Source organism: Balaenoptera ricei, chromosome 17 (assembly GCF_028023285.1).
Source record: "Balaenoptera ricei isolate mBalRic1 chromosome 17, mBalRic1.hap2, whole genome shotgun sequence".
NCBI classification, from domain to species: Eukaryota; Metazoa; Chordata; class Mammalia; order Artiodactyla; family Balaenopteridae; genus Balaenoptera; species Balaenoptera ricei.
In genome coordinates this window covers 28,912,519-28,920,012 of record NC_082655.1, presented here as the reverse complement: position 1 = coordinate 28,920,012, position 7,494 = coordinate 28,912,519, and positions in this window count along the sequence as shown.

The following is a 7,494-nucleotide window of genomic DNA, read 5'->3' as shown; positions in this document are numbered from 1 at the left end:
ATTTCTCACTGTATTATGTTTCATTCACAAGCTACAGTCACACTCTCCTGTCTTCTTTTATTGGAAGGCACCAAGTTTAGTACCACTTTTAGCCTTTGACGAACATTCTTCTCTCCTGGAGAGCTTTTCCCTCACCTCTTTTAAGAGACTTGCTATCTCATGGTTTAGATCCACATTAAAGACACTTAGCTTTCCCTGATTGCCTAATCTAAATAGCTCCTCAAATCTTTCAAGTATATCATCTTGTTTTATCTTTATTATAGCATTTAGCACTACCTGATTGCTTCTTGATATTTGTTTAGTTTTCTGTCCCTCTCCACTAGATGGTACAGTCTTTAAAAACAGATACTTTGTTCATCTCTGTGGCCCAGACCTCCAAAAAGGCAAATAGGGGCTCAAAAGCATTTCTAAAACAAATTAATGTTTTATAGGGAATCAAATTTATTCTTTATCTTTTCCTCTGGTATTCTTTAAAAATATTTCCTGAGAAAGTTGATGCTAAGAACACATTCATCTAAAATATCTTAAATGTTTAAAAATTAGTAGATTAATAGAAAGGATCAGCATCTTGAGAAGTAAATGTTGAAAATACTCTTGGTTTTGAGATATCCAAAGGCAGGTTACAGATTCTGCTAGAACCAAGCAGACTCAGAGACTATAGCAGCTCTTCCAAGTTTTGCTGAAAATGCAACCAAAGAAAAAGTGAGATGGAAGTAGGGCCAAGAGAAGTTTTTATTTTTCTTTTTAAAACGGAAGAAAGAATTACGTCTCTAAAAAATGGTATAGTGCCAAAGATCATATTAATTAATTAGGACATGTGTTATGATAGACATACGAGATTTATTTTTTCATATCTAAGTTGCTGTAAGTTACTCAGAGAAAAATCATATCTCCGGGGGAAGAGACTAATATGTAATTAGTGCCATAATTAGAGTGAAGTTGTTAGATATTTAAGGAGGGAGGGATCAGAAAAACATTTTGGTATACCATGTGATAATAAGTGAAAAATGCACCTGAGTAAGTTTGGAGTGTAATACATAATTCACTACTCTATTTATTCTGGACATATTGGGCCATATTGATGGGGCCTGCTTCAGTGGGGCTCCAGTAGTCAGAGCCTGGGGAAAATCCCATTGCTGAGTAGGTTTCTTCATTTTTAAAATGACAATATGTGTCATCATCTCTAAGGTCTCTAACGGGTCCAAAAACTGTGTAACGAATTGGAATGTTACAGATTTCAGAAGGAAAATATGCTGAAAGCAGAGGAAAGTATACAAATGAGATCAGTGAAGGTAAAATTATCTGTTCCAAATATCTGACTGGATGGCCTTATGTGCCACTTGGAAAGTACATTACCTCTTTCAAAGTAGAGTAAATCAATGAACAAATAGCACTGATAGACAATGCCTAGCAACTTAAGATTACAAAACTTCTTCTGGTGGAATTATACGTTTTGTATATAGAAGGGACCTAAAAAATGATTTGATGTAGCTTTTTTTTAACTGTGGGATGCAAGTAATATGATATGTTAACAGGTATTATGTGACAAATGAGTTCTGTGTTCAAATAAGTATGGAAAACATTGCACACTGTATTTGACTGGAAGATTCTCAAATGTAATCAGTGTATTAAAGGTCCTAGAAATTCATCAGTAAAGAAAACCAGCTAACTTTGAACATACGTTTCATTCATTCAACAAATATTTATTACATGCCTACTAGGTACCAGCCACAAATGCTAAGGCAAGAGCAGGTTTGATATTCAAGCAAAAGTGAGGGGGCCACTCTGGCTGAAGCAAAATGAGCAAGAGGGAAAGTCACAGGAGAAGAGATGGAGAGGATTGCTCATGAAGATTTCTGTGGGCTATTTAAGGCTTTTGGCTTTTTCTCTGAGTGAAATGGGGAGCCACTGTACGGCGTTGACCAGATAAATAACTCAAATTTGTTTAAGTTCTAAAAAGGTTGTTTCAGCTGCTATATTAAGAATAGACTATAGGCCAGTGTCCTCGTCCTCGCGGTGAGCCACAGCCACCGTCCACCTCTGCAGGAGACCTTCCAACACTAGCAGAAATAACTAACCAGAGACTCATGGCCTGATAACATTCCAACCGCAAGCAAGACATGATGAAATTTTGGTGCCATTGATCATGATAATCATCTCTGAAAACAGAAGACTACCCTTTCCCCAGCATGTAGCCCCTTCCTCTTTTCCCTGTATTATCTCTGAGCAAAACCTGGGGAGTCAGGAATTGGTTCTTTGGGACATGAGTCCACCTTCTCCCCAGGATTGTTGGCTTCCTTAATAAAGCTATCTTTCCTTCTACCCTCCCCCCCCCCAAAAAAAAGAATAGATGAGAATAGAGTTGCAAGGACAGAAGCAAGGAAACCAATTAGGGGTCCATTGCAGTAATCCATGTGAGAGATACTTATGATCTTGACTAGGAGGATAGCAGTGGAGATAGTGAAAATGGTGAGATTTTTGCATGTAGATCCAGGAGAATTTTCAGATTACATGTGGAATATGAAAGAAAGAGAGGTGTCAAAGATACCTTTCAGGCTTTCGGCTCTAGGAACTTAAAAGATGGAGTTTCCATCAACTTCGATGGGAAGTCTGTGTGGGGAGCTAGTTTTGGGGGAAAGATAAAAAATTCAGTTTTGAGTTTGTGATCTTGCATAGACATAGATGTGGGGATGCTGGGAAGGCAGTTAGATATATGAGTCAGAAGTTCAGGAGGGAGATTTAAGCTGGAGATAAAAATTTGGAAGAAATCAACATGTCAATTGTATTTAAAGACATGAAATTTAAGAGGTCACCAGGAGTGTGTCAATAAAAAATAGAAATGGATGGAAAAATAAGCTTTGGAGCCTCCAACATCAAGAGCCTTGGGAGAAGGGGAAGAACCAGCAACAGAGACTGAGGAATAGACAACAAGATATGAGGTAAACCAGGAGAATATGGTGTCCTGGCAGATGAATGATGACACTGGATCAAGGAGGTGGGAATGACAACTGTGCCAAATGTTCCTGACAGGTCAAGTAAGGTGAGACTGAGAATTAAACATTGGATTTAGCAATGTGAAATCGTTGGTGACCTTGGCAAGTGTAATTTTGGAAGAATGGTGCCGTCAAAACCCTTATGAAGTAGCTTTGGGAGAAAATAAGAGGGATAATTGGAGATGATAAGTATAGCAACTCTTTCAAGGAATTTTGCTGTAAATGGGATCAAAGAGAAGGTGGGAGGAAAGTAGGGCCAAGGGAATTTTTTTTCCAACTGAAAGATGGTAAAAAGTCATATGCTGTATGCTTATGACAATGATCCAGAAGACAATGAAATATTGATGTAGGAGGGTGGGGGACTTGCTACAGCATTTTCCTATAGGCATAAGCAATATTCTGGTTTTAGATAATCAGCACAAAGAGTTTATTTGTGGTAGCAGGTGGGAAGGTAGAATTTGTGGAGGCAGATATTGGTAGGTAATTGAGAGGGGTAGTGTGGGAGTCTAAGAAAGTTCTCTTCTGATCATAAAACCTTTTTTCTCCCTCCCCAGCTCCAACACAATACAACTAATATACCCAGGTGGGGTTTGCCATAGAACACTGGGAACACTGGTTTATTGACACCCCATTCACTTTAGCAAGGTATGAACTATATCCAGAGAGATAAAATAGCTAGTCCTAGCTTACATATGTGGTTAATGTTAGTAACACTTCCGTTTTTCATAGATAAACTAATCGAGTACTAAATAATCTAAACACTTCCAATTCTCCACCTAGAGTCATTGGTGTAAACTGTATTGATGTCATAACTCACAGACCATTACTCAGTACCTGATACATATAGACTCTCAATAAATATTTGTTGAATGAATGATGCATTAATAAATCATGTGTTTTTTCCAAACAAAACAGGAGGCCTAGATATGACAATTCACTTATTTCACTAATTATATTAAGAGCAATCAAAATTTTAAGTCCCCAATTATTTAGAAATGTGAGAATTATACAGTCACTGAATCATTATATTAATTTTCTGTTGCTGCTGTAACACATTTCTAAAATTTTAGCAGCTTAAAACAAGACCTGTTATTATCTCATAGTTTCTTTGTATCATAAGTCTGACATATATCTCATCAGGCTAAAATCAAGTTGTCAGCAGGGCTGCTGCATTCCTTACTAAAGGCTCTGTGGAAGAAACCATTTCCAAGCTCACTCAGGTCATTGGCTTAATTTAGTTCCTTGTGTTTCTAAGACTGAGGTTTCTGTTTCTTTATGGCTGTCAGACAGGGGCTGGTTTTTGCTCCTAGAAGCTGCCCACATGTCTTCACTATGCTTTCCATGTGGCCTTCTCCAGTAATGGTGGGATGAGTCGCTCTAACACTTTGAATCTCTCTGACTTCAGCCAAATAAAGTTCTTTGCTTTTAAGGGCTCATGTGATTAGGTTCAGCCAATGGAGATAATTTAGTATACTCTCCCTGTTATCTTATCACATCTGCAAAGTCCTTTTGCCATGTAATTTATTCACGAGTTCTAGGGATTAGGGCATGGACATCTTTGGGAAAGGGAGCATTCTGCCTCCCAAAATTTTTGCTCTAAAGATTCAAGGCATTGTTCAAAAGATATTCTTATAAAATTAAGCTTTGTCCATGAGATAAGAGATTATAGATACTACCCCTTGATTTAGAGAATCAAGAAGAGAAGCAAAAAATTAATTGTAATTTCCTACATTTAATTAATTTCCTAAATATCATTTCTTTCCTTCTCTCCCCTTTCATCCATTTGATCCCATTCTATTCCATTCCATTCAATTCTAGAACTTTAGTTGAACAACTTCCATATGCCAGACACCAGTGCTAGTTGCAATGGATATAAAGATGGAAGACATTTTTTTAGCTCTTAAGAAGCTCACAGCTTAGTTGGGGAAACCTCACAAACATAATTTGCAGAACATGATGTAGCAAATGAACATTAGTGGACAAAGAAATTGAGTTAGAACTACTTGTACACCCTAGAGTCCCTAATGCTTTATTGGACCACAGGAATATTTCCAAAGTAATTAGATTTTCAAGAAGCCCCAGCAGTCTCTAGAAAACATTTTTCTCCTCCACCTGTATCTTCAACTGCCTGAATAAAAATACTCCAAAAGGAAAACATTTCAGAGTTGGCATGAGCCTGCTGGTCTTTCTATAACTTAACTTCATAAAGTCAAATAAAAGCCTATAAAAATCAAGGCTCCCATCATGATCAATAGAGTAGGGGTGGGATGTCAAGCTGGCAGGCTGGGCTGAGGCCTGCATATGTCTAAATCCCCCTGGAATACTCTCTGTCTGACCCTTTGGCAATTACTCTTCTACGTTGTAGAAGACTGCTGAAGCACTCATTGGCAGGGCTCTGAAGATTTAAAACAGTAGCAATTTTTTATATAGACCCTGGCACTGTCCTTCACAGACAAAATAAAGTTTCAAGCTTTTATCAGCACAATCAAGACAACTGGCTCCACCACTGTCTTGCTTTTTGTTGCACTTTTGGATACCAATATTTCAGAGAAAATATGGTTTTCCCCTCAGATAAAGTTCTTTTATATTGCTCATTAAATAATTTATTTATATGTTCATTTATTCCTTCATTTCATTGTGTATATCCAGAATATAAAGCTGTATAAGTTTTAGCTTTAAATGTATGCAAACTTCCCACTGTTTTTTGTTTTTGTTTTTTAAATTAGAGTATAGTTGCTTTACAATGTTATGTTAGTTTCTGCTGTACAATGAAGCGAACCAGCTATATATATACATATATCCCGTCCCTTTTGGATCTCCCTCCCACCCCCACCCCTCATCCCACTCATCTAGGTCACCACAGAGCACCGAGCTGAGCTCTCTGTGCTATACAGCAGGTTCCTACTAGCTATCTGTTTTACACATGGTAGTGATATATATGTCAATCCCAATCTCCCAATTCATCCCACCCCCATACCCCACCGTGTCCACATGTCCACTCTCTATGTCTGTGTCTCTATTTCTGCCCTGCAAATAGGTTCATCTGTACCATTTTTCTAGGTTCCACATGTATGCATTAATACACGATATTTGTTTTTCTCTGACTTACTTCACTCTGTATGACAGACTCTAGGTCCATCCACATCTCTACAAATGACCTAATTTCATTCCTTTTTATGACTGAGCAGTTATCCATTGTATATATGTGCCACATCTTCTTTATCCATTCATCTGTTGATGGACATTTAGGTTGCTTCCATGTCCTGGCTATTGTAAATAGTGCTGCAATGAACATTGGGGTGCATGTGTCTTTTTGAATTATAGTTTTCTCAGGGTATATGCCCAGCAGTGGGATTGCTGGGTCATATGGTAGTTCTATTTTTAGTTTTTTAAGGAACCTCCATACTGTTCTCCGTAGTGGCTGTATCAGTTGATATTCCCACCAACAGTGCAAGAGGGTTCCCTTTTCTCCACACCCTCTCCAGCATTTATTGTTTGTAGATTTTTTGATGATGGCCATTCTGACCACTGTTTTTCTAAGGGAATGAAACACTTAGTTTGGCTTAGCATGTACAATTAAGTTAACCATTATTCTGCAGGGATAAGAGGAAAGCAGGGGTACCATTCATATTTTTGACCATCCTATAAGGCACTGACCAGTCCAAATAGATATCAGCAGAGGTCTTGGGCAGTGTCCTAAAGACCCCTTGCTATACCTGGTATGGGATTAACATTTTAGTTTTGGGAATGTGGGTAGATTCAGAGGGTCCTAGGTGTCTGGGGAGAGGATATATTCCCAATAGGTAGGAAAATATTTAGGTATTTTAACACTTGGTATGGTCATACTGGTCATGAGAGCTAAATATCAGTCTTGAGGAAGAGTATTTTTATGAACTAGTAGATGAGTTTGCTGTGGGCAAAATCTTTCTGTTTATTTATTTTGACCCATTCACTCCCCTAAAACTGTACCTTAGAGCAGTGTTTCCCAAATCTCCCTCTTCTTAAGAGTTAACTGGTGAGCTTTATCTTACATTTGCTAGTTTTTTTTTTTTTAAAGTCAAATCTCTTGTCCTACATTTCTTCTGCTTTACAGAATCATATCCCAGAAGAATTCACTTTTGACTATTACAGTATTTAGTTCTTCCAGTGGTTGCTTCCTCAACTAAACACAATAGTTTTACATATATGATTCTTAACAATTTTAAATAGCATTCATTTAATTAGAGGGCCTTTTAAAAATATACAGATTACCAGGATGCTCCTTGCTATATAGTCTGATTCAGGAAATCTATGCTGGACTTGGGAATCTGAATTTTCAAAAAGTTCTGATGTGATCTCTTTGTTCAGCCAGAGTCAGAACTAATTTACTAGAGAAAGGAGGGTGGGGATAATAACATAACTATGTATTATTATTAAGATCTTTGTTCAAGCAGCATGGCCATGCATGGCAGAATTTTGTGACCTAGAAATTTCTCTTCACTTGGAAAACATCTTACCTTGC